Source organism: Linepithema humile, chromosome 1 (assembly GCF_040581485.1).
Source record: "Linepithema humile isolate Giens D197 chromosome 1, Lhum_UNIL_v1.0, whole genome shotgun sequence".
In the NCBI taxonomy this organism is placed as follows: domain Eukaryota; kingdom Metazoa; phylum Arthropoda; class Insecta; order Hymenoptera; family Formicidae; genus Linepithema; species Linepithema humile.
Window position 1 is genome coordinate 32,411,539 of NC_090128.1, and position 15,389 is coordinate 32,426,927.

Here is a 15,389-nt window from a genome sequence, read left to right on the forward strand (position 1 = left end):
GTTTTAGCGATTTTTACTTGTTGTAGGATAATCTGGGCAGCAGGCGTGTTCATAATTACGTTGATTGGCTTTATAATGGTAATTCAACAATTTAATAAGTAAAAAAAGTAAAGATTCGTATTATACTCGTATTATACTCTTAACAGAATGCAGAATATCTAATAATAAAAATGTATTAAGTGATTAGTGCGTCATTAAGCTAATTCACTAGATCCAAATAATCTTACTCATTTCGCTAATATCTAGTTTTATCATTAATAGCAAAGATCATCTTGTGATTGCATGTGATTAAAATCATAATAATATTTTTTCAAACTGCAATACACACACATACACAATATTAATTGTAATACATAGTCTTAAAGCTACGACAGAATTCTCTCTGTCTTTAGAAAGATAATTGAATACATTTGTCATGCAGATATGAGTGTCTATACGTAAATTGTGTAATTGTTTCGACAAACAAATATGCGGAGAAAGTACATTCAACGTAGTAATAACACTTATATCAATGTGATGTAACATATGCACAGTTCTTTTGTACGTTGTTATCTTTTTGTTTGTAGCTTTATATTTGTTTAATATAATATATACTTATTACAATGTATTATAATGTAATAATATATAATATATATTAATTATATTATATTATATATAATATATCATATAGAAATTTATATATAAAATAGAATAATACATAATACATTTTTCATCACTCGATAATGCAAAGATTAGAAATTATTATGAATGTTAGAATTAGAATTATTTTGTATCGTTTTACGGTATCACATTTAATCCGTGTACAATATAGCGTTATGTAAGATATATTTGGACGCGTAATAAAGGACGCGAGAGCGCGTTGTTTTCTCATCAAACGCTACAATCGTCATCCGACAACTTACTATAAAACAATTCATTACCACCCGTAAACCGAAATAATGAGAATCGCCCTTACAGGGAGAAAATTTTATATCAAAAATTACTACGATATGGCAGTAGCCGCGTACACAGTAATTTTTTATATAAAGTTTTCTCCATGTACGCGCGTCACAGCTACTTCCTTCGTTCCACATAAAAGGACACATAACGCCTATTCACAAGGATGTTACACGGTGTAAAATAACACAGCGATAAGAAAGGGAAAAAAACAAGGTAAACGTGGAAAATGAAAATGTTAACGGTTCTTTATCATATGAGATCGCGGTACAACAAAATCCCGTATTGCACGGCGGTCTCGTACGTGTTTCAGTGCGAGCGTTAAAGACGTGGGTAGATGTGGGCGACATGCCGAGTATAAGTAACCACTATATTTCACTGCTATAACAAAACATCACACACATATTGGAGAAGAACGCGAGGGGAGAAAGGCGGAAAGGCCAACGGAGCAGGTCACGATATCGCCCGCTTTTATTATTGGCGCAATAAAACCTCGGTAACCGAGTAATAATTTAAAAGTTGAGCGCCGTTCAGCTTAAACACCTTCGGCGCACCGAGACGAGAGAATGCGATCGACGACGGCCGGTACAGCGTCGCGTTAATAAGAGAAAAATCACTCAAATTAGTGAAAAAGAGTTGAAAGTCGTAACAATGCTGGCTTTGTTATACAATCACATCAAATAGAGCTATTAAAAATGTGATACTGTCGGAAAGATATGTTAAGGTCCGTGAACTCGTCACATTTTTCATAATTCGAATATAATAAAAAAAAAATTTTATCTGTAAAGATAACTTACATCTTACAATTAGTCTTCCAAAACTATAAAAGTTTGTACATTGATAAGACTTAGAATAAAAGTTAATTTTTCTCAGAGATTGATATGCGACAAATAGTTTTCCGCATTGCGGATGATATCTATAATATAGTGATAGAGTATATGTATGTATAGAAAAAGTTAGTAATATAAAATATATAAAAAAACTGGCATAGATTCATTAATACTCAGATTTTTTGAACAAAAGTACGTGTAAAATGTGTAATAAAGCATTTGATTTTGTTAACAATTCCACCAACTTGTAGGCAAAATTGTTTAAAATAATTCGTTTATGTAACGCGTAGAATTTCGCATATGACGTGCCGTTTAATATAGTAATGCATTACAGCGGAACTAAATTTCGCGAACCATTCATTTCATGTACGTCAAAAATTACGCGCGGCGTAATTAATTCGTATGTACGACGATTGAAATTACAGAATGAGGCTTATCGAAAACTCATCGCGCCGCTCGCTTGTCGACCGGGAATTTACGAGGCTGGCTTTTGTGCGATCCCGGCGAAAATCGATCAGAAAAGCTTGAATAAGTGCGGAGGACGCATTGTCGAACGGTCGAAGAATACGGGAATTGTCGTTAGCCCCCCGGTGACACGTCTGAGTTGTGGAGCAGAGAAACGGGGACTAGATATACGGTCGAACGTTGAGAGTGTAACAAGGTTTTCCGTTATCGAGTCTAAGATATCTCTAAAAAACGAGCACCGATCGCGATGCATCTCCGCGTTAGTACAGGGAACCGAGCGCGGCGGAGGGACGCGGAAGGGAGGAGGCGGTCGGGAATGCGAGAAAAACGCGGTTTCGCTCGCCTCGCGTCTAAAAATAGATCTTCCTCCGGAACCGCCGCGCTAGTGGAATTCGATATCGCTTGTATACGCTGCACTCCGCATCCCATTGTGCGCGTAAAACGAATTAAATATTTTCTCGCAGCGGGCGGCCCAAAGAATTCCAATGTAACGACGCCGCGCGCATTCGCGGATTTCGTTCGCGAATTAAAATTAATAGAACGCCTATCGACGAAACGATTGCGCGTCCGCGCGCGGTACATATATGCGCGCGTTACATGGTTCGGGATTATCGTTACAATCGATCGGATCGATACCTGAACTACATACGCGTATACGGAGAGGATTCCAAATGACTGTTGGAAAAGCAGGTTTTTCTCGCTTTACGCCGGACTTTCGAGCTTGCTGCGGCGAGATGTAAGCTCACGTGAGCTCAATGTTTTTGCCGTACCTTTTTCCGATAATTAATGTTCGTCCCTGCGCGCCCACAAAACGAACGAAAGGGACAAACGCGAAAGAGAGGGGCAGATCAGATTAATGATTGTTTTACTCGCCCGTCATTACGTGAAAGGCGGCGCTGGTTATCGCCAAGCGAGATAGCGAGAGAGAGAACGGAACAGAGAAAGTGGAAAAGACGTGAAACGTGTCGGGCGAGAAATCAAAGAGTGTCGTGCGTCATTCCAACTCCGGGAGAGGAAAAACGAAAAAAGTCGGCGCGAAATCGGCAGACGGAGCGGCGCTTTCGTTTTGCACGAATTACACTTGGAACCTTCTATCACGAGAAAAATGTAGCGCGTTAAAATGCCATCGCAAAAGCTTTTGCAATCAAATTGCAATTCTAAATCTTTTTTAACATACGCGCTATATAACGTTACGATATAAATTCTACTTTGTATTTGTGTTTGATAGTAAAACTGCTGATTTGCAAAGTTCTTTTGTAAAAAAAAAAAAGAATCGATTCACATTTGGTCCGCAAATTCTCGTGACGTGTGCCGACAAAAGATTATTATATGGTAGAATTCGCCGAAACATTCTCAATTATCGGAAAAGTCAGCGGATATATGTGCTTCTCAGATCCGAAAACAAAGGAAAAATGAGAAAGCGTGGATGAATGAACAAAGAAGAGATGGCAGGACCAAAGCAAAGAAAGACCACATGACGGGTCAGTTTAAATTCCGGAAGGGCTTATTTGCCTGAATCTGACACCGAATTTAATCAAGAGGTCAGAATCAAATCAATGTTTGTCCCAGTTTGCTATCGTTCTTTTCCATGTGATTAGATATCGCACAGCTTTATAAGTCGTATAAAAGAAATTTAAAATCGTTTCTCCATTTAGAATATTTTCGGAAAATAAGTGATAAAATAATTTTATTCAAATTAAAAATTCCGATCTTTGTGAAAGGGATTCGTATATATAATACTTATAATATTCATGATTCAAATATACTTGCGAAAACAATCAACTAGTTTTGCAGTACAAATTCTTTGTAAAATTTTAATGGTATATCTTCTTGCATAATTTACTTTGTGAATACTCTGTAAAAAGTAAAAAAAATGCAGAAAAACGGTAAGTAATCTTGTAAATAAAAAATTGATCCTTACAAATAATTGTTCATAATGTATTTAACTTTTATCATTTAAATATAAAGGATCGTAGCAGAAAGAATTCTATAAATATCTTTCGAGAACCGTGCGGAATATCTCAATCGACAAATGAAACAGCTCCAATTTATCGTGCGAATTCTACTATTCCATTATGCAAATGAAAAGTCAGCGATCCTTGCTACGCGCACTTATATTGTACTAAAATTTATATTAGCGAAATGGTTTTTCATAGACACGTTGAAACTCTCTCGTGTTAAAGTAATTAATCTGTTTTACTACAATTGCCGACGTTCGAGAGCTGCGACGGCGAGTAAAGCGGACCACATCGGAAAATTATGTTGCAACGGGCGCGCGACAATTGTGAACGAAAGTGGCCACGTCGCACAACTCCGGAGAAAAGCCTTAATCCAACATAAACCGATATAAATCTCAAAACTTATATACCGCTGTAACGACGTGGCGAGTACGCGTTCGCGCGGCCCCTCGAGATGGAAGTGGAGCGGTCGCCGCGAGTGCTAAAAAGGGTTGAACGGACGTGAGAAGTTGGTGGATGCGGTCGTCGGGGTGCAGCAGGGGTTGGGGATGGGTTTGGCAAAACGTGCCCACTCGTCCAAGACGCTCCGCGATCGTTTCTTTTCTTCTTGCCTACCCACATTTACGCTCTCTTAGCCCTTCAACTCTCGCTTCAACCCCCCCGCATCCTCTCACCACCGCGTTTTTCTTTCTTGTCATCCCTCTCGCCCGACTGACGGCACATCGCCGTGACAACCGGAAGTTGAAGAAGCTGCTCCCGATCGATACCTCGCGCTGTTTGGCTCGCCCTTCCGCATCACGCGAGAAAAAAAGAGTGAAGGGCAGGGGAAGCGCTTTCCGCAGAGAGGAAAAGACGGCGATAGCGGGCCGCGGCACGACGCAACGTTCCAAATTGAGAGCGATAACGATAACGCGACGGGACGGATTAAAATCGAGGACGGCCGGGCGCGATAAAACCGTCGCGAGTTTTCGCGGCTCGCGCTTATCCGAAGAGACGTACATCGGGCGAGACCGACTCGACGAAGAAACGCATTTCTATCGGCCGCATGACACAGCGTATTTTTGCTTCGTGAGATTCTCTTGCCGTCGAAGCCAACTCGAAGGGACGAGAGAAAGAGAAAGAGAGAGACATACAAGTATCGCTACGCTGGGTTCAATGAGAAAACGATATCGGTATAGTGCATGTTGCTTTTAGTTGCCATAAACTCACTAATAAAAATAAAAGAAAGAAATAAAAAGTATTCAATCGCTGCAAGAATATTCCAGAATTATTTTAATTAATTACAATATATGTCAATGTATTTAATAAATAAAAACTTGTTATATTTTAATGTCATACACAACTGAAAATTATCTGCTTTGCGGCCAATATTGAATATGTAATATATAATTTAAAATCGTTGAAAATTATTGAAGCGACAAAAGATAATGGAATTTTGGAAGATTAAACTAATAATTTCGAATGCGTTAAAGAGTATTTCTAAATTAAAAGTGTTCTTTAATTGATGCAATTAATATTTTTACAAGAAACCATCACGATTGTGTAACTACTTCATCGAATTACGCACTTGGCAGATTGTTTCTCGAATTATGAATACAACGGTCGGAAAGTGTAGGCATTAAAAGCCCGGTTAAAACTTGGCGGCAAAAGCGAGAACGTCGGAAGGTCAAATGGCAGAAAGTACTTATTCCAAGTACTAGACTCGCGGCACCCTCAGCAATTTGCATACGTTTCAATTAGACGTCCCTTAACGAACTGTTCCGAATCGGCACGATTCTAATCCCGCGCACGCAGCACTTTGCATAACTTCGGCGGTATGTCAATTTGCATGTGTAATACAGGGACATAAAAAATATGGAGTATTGGAAAATAGGCAAAAGCTATGAATGCAGGCGGAAGTAACGTAAATTTGAGCAAACTTTGCGAACGGATATACATCACTGCTCATTCGATTCGCGTATATACCGTCGCGCGGGGAATGAGCGTTGCAAGCGATGCATTGTGCGCGGTACGGTGCGTCGTAGACAAAAGAAAAGAAAGCACGGGAGACCGCCGGATAAGAAAGCAGCAATGGGGGGAAGCGTAGAAAAACGCATGCAGCGTGCAGCGAGAAGTCGACAAAGCGCACATCGTGCTTTAAAACTCGATGCACTCTACCGTGGCTAGACACGTTTGCATTTTCATGTATGCAGCGGACTGCGGTGCACGTTTCCCCTTTCGGCAAAACGTACGTAGATAAACGTACGAAAGAACTCGTGTAGATTGTATACTCTGTCATACGGTATGCTTAGCGTAGTGAATATACATGCGCTCTCGGCATGGACGGGCGTACGTGCGTCCGTCGCTGCATGCAATCCATGATCGGTAACGCTGCCGAATCGCGGATTCAGAATCGTTGGCGGCGGCGTATTAAAGTTTGCGCTATAAACCAGTTTTTGAATCTCTAAAAACTTTCGTCAAAAGAAACGCCTTCGAGCTACAACAAAACAATCCCCCTCCCCCCCAGAATTGATGAATGGCAAAAGCTGGCATAAACCCTGCCCAAAACTCGAAGTCGCGAGCCGTCGCTAGTATAATTTGAATAATTGCAATTGCAGCGAATAAAATAAATATGATAAAATTCTCAATAAAGCGGACGGATGAATGCTTATAGTATTCTGTGTTGAATAATAATGTAATATGCAAATACCGACACACATGCTATCTGATAATAATTAAAATAAAGAATAATCTTGACCGATGAATTATTCATGAACATTAAATTACGTAATTTGAACCCGAATATATTCGATTATAAACATATTTCATAATTTCGGCAAGGCACTATTATTTACAGCGAAGGATGTAACTGAAACTTCGGTCTAATACAATTCGCAGGCAGTAACGGCACGTCATAAAGGGTCAGCATACAATCAAGTTACACATGAAATTCATTACAAATATGAATACGTAAGCCAGATGGAGAGTGGATGAAGCCCACAGTTGGAAAGTTCCGATGCCATCGGCAAGAGTGTTCCACGCGAGTTACGCTTTATGGACAGAACTGGCACGACGAATGTATCATAGCGCGATGAGGGTTAAACGCTCTCTTCCGACTTCCGCCGAGTAGTTAAGCCGCGAGCAAACACAAGTTTGGAGATAAGTACATGGTCGAGCATCCATCTCTCAGATATCGATTCGAGATAGGGCCATTTTACGAAATTATATTCCACGGCCGTTGTAATCCGCTACAAGAGTAAGAGACAGAGAGGGGGAGGAGGGGGGAGGGAGGAGGGAGAGAGAAAAAGAGAAAAACACGGATTCGCACACGAGAGTGGCAAAACGTACGCGCGGGCTTTCCCGATAACAATCATTCACCACCTCCTGCCAACAGCGGCGAGTACGGACGCATTTACATATGCGCGATTGTACGAGTACTCGGAACCATAATTCACTTGGTTGAACCGTCATATTATCTGCGTGCCAATTAAGTGCGAGCATTGTAATACCTGTGCCGTACAGGCTCATAACTCATTCATTTGGCCTTTTGATATCCGCATCACTCGGATCTCGCGATACAGTTGTGACACACAAATTATGCAAATCACCGGCTGCAATATTTATCTTTTACAAATTTACATAAGTTATATGTAAAGAAAATATAAAATATTTGCGCAACGTCCTTTTCATCTCATACGAATTCTATCATCCCGTACAAATATTAACAGTGATATATTATTCATATAATAATTTTAAACTAAAATTTAATGAAAACAGAAACGTCAAAGAAATCGCGTAATTACCATTTATACGTGTGCGAAGGAAAGTTAGCGTCCTCAATTCTGATCCTCACAACGAGATTTTCACCGGTACGCCGTTGCATTTCCAATGCTTGCGGTGGCTTTCATACGTGACCACCTGTTCGGCAAACACGGCGCTATAATTTCTATAATGGTCGTCGCGCCGTAGGCCGTGTCGAAATCTCACGTGGTAAGCGCATTACCGTAAGGCGCTTATCCGATTGCTGACCAACGCAATTAGATACGTCATGATTAGTCGCCGACGCTGGTTTGCAACGTCCGCAAGGATTGCGAAAACGCGAGAAAAGCGTACCAAACGTTACTTTATAGAAAAAAAAGAAGATAGCACAGCGCAACAACTCAACCATCGTTCGATGCTAGGAGGCAAGAGAGAAAGATAAAAGAGACCTTCATTAAGATCTGAAAGGCTACCGTTTCAAGAGCAAACGGATAGGAATAGTTAACAATGAAGCACAAGGCGCCGTGAGAGTGCAGACAATGCCGGTGAGAGAGAAAAACAGCACAAATTTGAACGTTCAAACGCACAGTTCCTCAAGTATTGTTTACCCTCGCTCTCGGAATCGAATTAAGTTCAGAATGAATGACCAAGCAAGCAAAAGGAACGCAAGAGAAAAAAAAATCCACTCGTGTATACGAATCTTTCAAAGAAACAGGGGAAAAAAATTTCATTTCTTTTCATTCGAATTGTGAATGGTTGTGAACAGGCGTAAGTTTAGTCACAAAATATCATTTCATCCGGTGCTCAAGTTGTGAAATTTCACTCCCTGTTCGCGTCAGGTTCCGTGAAAAGTTCAAATTTCTATTTGAAAATCGTGTCGCACTTAAGTCGAATCGGCGCGAATATTTCTATGTAAATTGCCGCGGATGAACGTAATGCCGACTCGAATGAAGCAATCGATCGCAAAGGTGAGATCGCGCGAACGAACCGCTGATATTCACCTACACGCCGAGATCATAGACGAGAGAAATGACCCTCGAACAACCGGAGAAACTTCAGCATTTTTGTCTCATGCATTATGGAGCAGTTGGTTATTAGACGAAAAACGATGGAAGAGAGTGGCAGTCCGTTTCCGATCGCCTTACCCCGCCGCGTCCCCGTCGACGCAAGTCGACCGACACTTTTGACGAAATATGTGATTTGAACCCCGGAAACGCACGAAAGTACTATCACCTCCATCCGTCTGTCTGTCTGTCTCTCGACCATGTATTGATTTCCAATTCAGCCAGATATTTTCAATATCGTTGTCGTGTTCGTGCTATTCGCCATTCCTCCATTTTGTCTATATTTGACATAACTTCGAGAGCTTCGAGCAGCCCGACGGAACTAAGACACTTTATTTTTTTTTTTCCATTAAAGTTAACTTTCGCGATTCTCGTTGACGCTTTTGCCAATACTTCGACTATGTTTGATTTTGGCCATCATTTGCTTGACGGTACTTAATAATTTAATAACTTGCTTAATAATTTAAAAATTTTATGTATCTGCTGAAAAGGTGCATTTACTCTGATGTTCCTTAAAAAGTAGCGTTAATTTTTAACTACATTATAATTCTTTGCAACAAATTCAGAAACCATTAAAAATCATGAAAAACCTCGAAATTATTGAATCGCGTTCATTTGCCTAACATTGTTCGCCATAAAGTCGTTTTCAAATTTAAAAACATTTATATAAATTTCAAACTTTTTCGCATTTCATATATCGCAACGCGAAATTGCCGCGGCAACTAAATCGTATCAATCTTACCAAATCATCTCTATCAGGATTACACGGGGAAAAAAAACCGAGAACCACCCATCACGAACTATACAGAGGTCGGCGTGGAAAGCACGCAATCAGCAACATCGCGGAATCGAAACCATCCTACCGACAACGAGACAGAATTAACGTCCCGCCGAAGGTGGATTGGGTTTAGCCCTGAAGAAGGGTGGGATCACAAAAGAAGCGAAAGGAAGAAGACGTGAGGAGGAAGAAGGATGGAGAATCACGAGAGAGCGCCCGGTGGTCGTGTGCTCTCCTAGTTTTCGAGTACTTTACGGCCTTTGCCGGTTAAGTACGTACCGTGGCAGCCGACGTTTACCACTGGCACACGTAAAGTATATATCGTAAAGAGGGCACGGGGAACGCGAGGTAGGGCGGATGTCCTCGGCCGACTCGCCAGTTCAATCAACTGTACGCTCGGCAACAAACCACCGCCGTTAATTGGATCCGAGCTCGCAGACCCGGCTTTACAAGGGCCAATCGCGCCGAATTATCCGACCTGCATTTCCCGATCGCCTGCAAACAGCGGCGCACACTACCGGATGCGCCACTCGAAAGTTAAAGCGCCGACCGCGAGACAAGGAGGATTTCGAGGATAGTCTAACGCCGGATTAAGTTGGTCCGTGCCGTGGAATGCGGGACCTGATCAATGATAGAATCGAAATTGGAGTCGGATGTAATATCAAGATAAAACATTCATCATACTTACTCGATATTTTACATCCTAATAAATAATCCTATCAAACGAGGTGGAAACTTTCGGTTTTACAAAGAATCGGAAGCGTATTATAAATTACAAAAAATTTATGATAAAATGAAATAATTAAACAAATATTCAAACAAGTAATTAAATAAATATTAAAAAAGATATTTTATACGCAAAACAGAACTTTGATTCCCTTTGAATTTACATGTAAAAATATCTTTTAGCGCAATATACGCGAACGTTTCGCAAAACATTTTCGCAAACGATTAATCCTCAAAGCCTAAATAATTCAGAATTCGATCGCAAAGGAAAATCAACTACCATCGGACTAGTATTACAAGTTTCGCGGATATAGTCAGGCGAATACTCTGTGAACGCGGCGGAAATCGAGGGAGAGTCCAAATTTCCGGCACACTGCATGCTAGTCAAAAGAGTTTTATTTTATTTCTTACGCGTACATATACGTTCTGTTTCATCCCCCGTCATCATCGCGCCCAATGAAAACGTTTCTGCCGCGCGAAGTATCCTTTTGCGACGACCCTCCATTTCCAAAAACCTATAGAGGGATCTCTCCACCTTGACGAGCCAGGAGGGTACCAAGAAAAACGAGAGACCTCTCGAATGTCATCGCTACCCTTTATTTGCCACTTAGCTTAACCCCTTTTATCCAACCAACGAACGTTCGTATCGAAACACTACACGGCACCTTCAGCAACCATACATGCAACATTGCATGCGTTTGCGTTCGTACATTGACGTCGCAATTGCAAGCCACACATTTGCGTAAGTATTAAACCGCGTTCACATCTAAATTCAGGTATCCCAGCACACTCACAACACGAGTTGAATAACAATAATAATGCACACATAAACAAAAGTTCTGTTATCAATATCACACTGTAAGCGCGTGACAGTGTTACGTATAGCCACGTATCATCGTATGTGTGATAAAGTGTGAACGTAGCTTTACAGCTTCCAACGGGTTGCATTCATCACGGATGATACGCACGCTTAGCTCGGGAATCTTGGTTCATCTTATGGCGTCAGTGGATTGCGTAATTGAAATACGATGCACACGATGTACGATGCACGTTCCGCGCTCTTCGCGAATTATGACCGGATCGTTAAAAGTGATTTAATCTAGAATCTCTCGTGAAGAAAAACTCCTTGAATATTACAATGCGGGAACGGTCTTGACCATGTTTGAATAATAAATTAGTGTTTCGCGATAATCATAATGGATGATCATGAAGAGTGGACAAGATAAAAATTTTCTACATATTATCTTTCAAGAGAGATTACTTACAATTAGTAAAAATAAATTGATACTGGTATCAATAAAATACTGGTACAATTGATATGAATAAAAATGATTAAAACTAGACGCATACATCGGCAGAAAATTAATTATTATACAAAAGTGATTTATATGTACACGGAGAAAATTTTATATCCAAAATTACTATGTATGGTAATAGCTGCGGACCATGAAGGAATTATAAAAACTTTTACTATGTTTTTCACATGTGAAAATACATAGTAAAAATTTTCGATCCGCGGTTACTGCCATACATAGTAATTTTTGATATAAAATTTTCTCTATGTATGAGTAAGTTGTAATTATAAAATTTTTGTACATTTTTTACATCGTATATTCTTTTATCAAATAATAAACATACAATATAAATGTTCACTAATCAATTTAGTATAACTACAGAAATTGTCATAAGACTTGCAAAAGATAATTGTATTATATTTGTTAAAATGATCAAACTAATTAATAATAAACGAGATCAGAGAGAGAGTGAGAATCAATACGTAATATAGAGGTTCAAACCTTTGCGCCAATTGACTGTATTTTTAATCAATATGTCCATATCTATGTATAGCGTAATTTGCGTGGTTCAAAATCATAATTTCATAGCAATGTTTGCCGTTCGTGACATGACACCGGCTAGCGTAGATTTTGGCGGAGGGTAGATACGAACCGGCATGCAATGTTCGCTTATTTATCGTTGTTATCGTTTTCCGACCCCCATCTCGTTTGGTCCGCACATTTTCCTAAAAATCCGACTTGTGATGGAAACACAATGTCATATATTGGATATGTTAGTATTTTTAATTGGTTCTTCACTGTTACTTCATTACAACGTAATTTGAAACTTTACGTTGTAAATAAGAATATTAGACTCAATATCAGAATAATAAAAAATTCTATTCTACAAATATCGTTAAAAATGAGCAAAAATTAGAGAGAATTAATTTAAGTTATATTTAAGCATTGTATTTATTATAAGCATCATAATTTGTGATAAAATATATCAAAGGCAAAAAATAAATACAAATTAATAAGAATAAATTGACATATTAAATTGATTATATCAGAAACTTGGATAAATATCCATTATAGCAATTATTAATACAAAATTGAAAAAGGAATCGGAAAAAAGGATATAAAACAAGCCAAAAAAAAAAGAGATTAAATTTCAATAATAAACTAAAAGCAAATGTCTTTCTGCTGCAGTTATTGATTTAGTTTTCATCCAGCCATGAAGATATTTTATGAATTTTGCAGATTACGACAAATTGAGAAACTTCCAGTAATAATGACAAAATTGGATCGGCATTTCCCCATCTCCAATCACTATTCCGTTCAGTTATGTCACTGCAAAATGCCAATATTTTTCCAGTCTGTAATACAGACAGCGTTTAAAAATAACGCGCGGGGGAAGAATGATGATTAAAATAAAAAAAAGAAGGAATTTTTTTGAAATATTCGTTTAACTAATAATATCGCAATTAGAAGGACAAGAACGTCGTGCAGCAGTATGTAAAGACGCAAGTTCTTCACGCGGAATTGCTAATGATCGCTAGTAAAGGCTGCACAGACCACGGAGGGGCTCCGTCGCGAAGGTAAGGAGGTCGGGGAGAGATTGTGAAGGTGGATCTCGGAGCAGAAGGGTGACAAATCAATGGCGGATGGTAGGGTAGGTAGCGGCATATGAGCGCTGGTCTCCTATCTTATCAACGCATTATTCAACGACGGAGGCTGCTCGGGACTCTAACTGCCTGCATTTGCATAAATCCATAGATCTCCCGGACCTGCTCGGCTGCCCGGCCGTGTCTATCCATCTCTGGATGCATGCATACAGCAAATTACAGTGCCCGCAAGCGGAATTGTGGGTGGCGAACCGGTGTGTGTGTGTGTGTGTGTGTGTGTGTGTGTGTGTGTCTCTCTCTCTCTCTCTCTCTCTCTCTCTCTCTCTCTCTCTCTCTCTCTCTCTCTCTCTCTCTCTCCCTTCCTCGTTCAGTCTCGCCTCTTACCGAACCTCCCTTTCACGAAAGGGCCGAGAGGTGTACTACAGCGGCAGGGGTGACATCCACTCTAGTTACGGCTTTGTATTGGATCGTTAGCGACAACCCGCCTCCTTGCCTTCTCTTATCGCCGAAGAACGTTGACATTACGTTCCGCAGGTTTCAAAAAGTTACGTAATCGATACGGTCACGTAATATGTAAAGTTTACGGCAAAAATTACAAGAGCAAGCAAAAAGATTACGCAATTGCAACCATTTGCAAGCATTATTATAACAGATTTTTTAAAACACATTTAAAAAATAATAATTTCTCTTCAAGGATAAAAAAATATTACAAAATAAATTTTCATCTTATATCTTGTTTTTTATACAAGATATTTTTTGATGTCTATGTAACATGCAATGAGTATTATATCCAACTATAATAATAAACAATGCATAGAAGTTGGAATTTATGTTATTTCAAGGATCCATCCATAATATTTATAAATTTTTATAATAAAATGAAAGAATATACAACGTGCGGGTGGGGAAAACATTGACAAGATTTAAAGAAATTTTATTATTTATAAAATTTACCTCGTGTAATTTCAAATTCAGATCTTGCTTTAATGACGTATTCGAAGCACAATCGTCGTCAAATCACTAATCAGTAAGAGAAACAAAAAGATTGCCCCGGTTGTATTAAGGTGCCGCAGGGAAACCCGTTTCACGGTGTCGGGATTACAACTCGAGCCTCTTGCCATGGCGGTTCGTTAGCAAAAGGAGACGAAACTATGAGTTCTGGTGCAAATACCGTCGGTTACGTGCCAGGCAATAGTCTCGATCCTTAGTGGATTTTCGTGCACCGCCGTATCGATCGTTACGTGAGTTCCATGAAATCAGAATCCACCGACTTACCGCGCTATGTGCGAGCAACTCATTAAATCATTTCTCTACAATTATGTAATTAATTTGCACCAAGCTTTCATGGGAACGCAAACCCTTTGAAATGCGCCTCTTCGGAATGTAAATTAATACGTAACTTCGCACACATATCTATCAGCGTTTCGTCGGTCGTCGTTAATTAGTAAATTTATACCCAATGTAAATTTTAATTATGTCATGCGCGCGCGATATTTCGCGATTTTATTACCGCGTTTTCCGATATTAGGACACGCACACGCGCGCACATTCTGTTTTTCGACGTTGTGCAAACATAGCGACTGACGCGTCGAAAATACTAGAAAAATATTTATAGAAGATAAAAAATTTGCATATCAAAGGTGGTAAAATCTACAATTATTGAGAGAGCAACAAAATTTCCGCATTAAAATGCAAGAATTGAGCCGATGGCGCACCTTTTTCAGTCTATCACCAGAGTTAAAAGTTCTCATTTTGTTATTCGACCATTGGGTGATCGCGCGCCGGTTTCGCAGAGCGGCTGAAACCCCGATTCCCGACTTCTCGCGAGTAGGGGTGCAACGGACACGTAATAAATTCCAGGTTTACCTATTCTGCTTGCGACAGGAATTATTCGGCGAGCTCGTAGGTGTACGATCGATTAAACCAGGAGAGATGAAATACGGGGGACGCACCAATTCGTTGTGCCGGTTCAGTAGTTCTACGGTAATCTACGAT

At 39.8% G+C, this 15,389-nt stretch overlaps 1 long non-coding RNA gene across 1 annotated transcript in view; it reads right to left on the reverse strand.

Moving 5' to 3' along the window:
• Positions 1–15,389, reverse strand: part of LOC136999427 (uncharacterized) — a 220,981-nt gene that overhangs the window by 143,124 nt on the left and 62,468 nt on the right. The gene's annotated exons all lie outside the window — the stretch shown is intronic.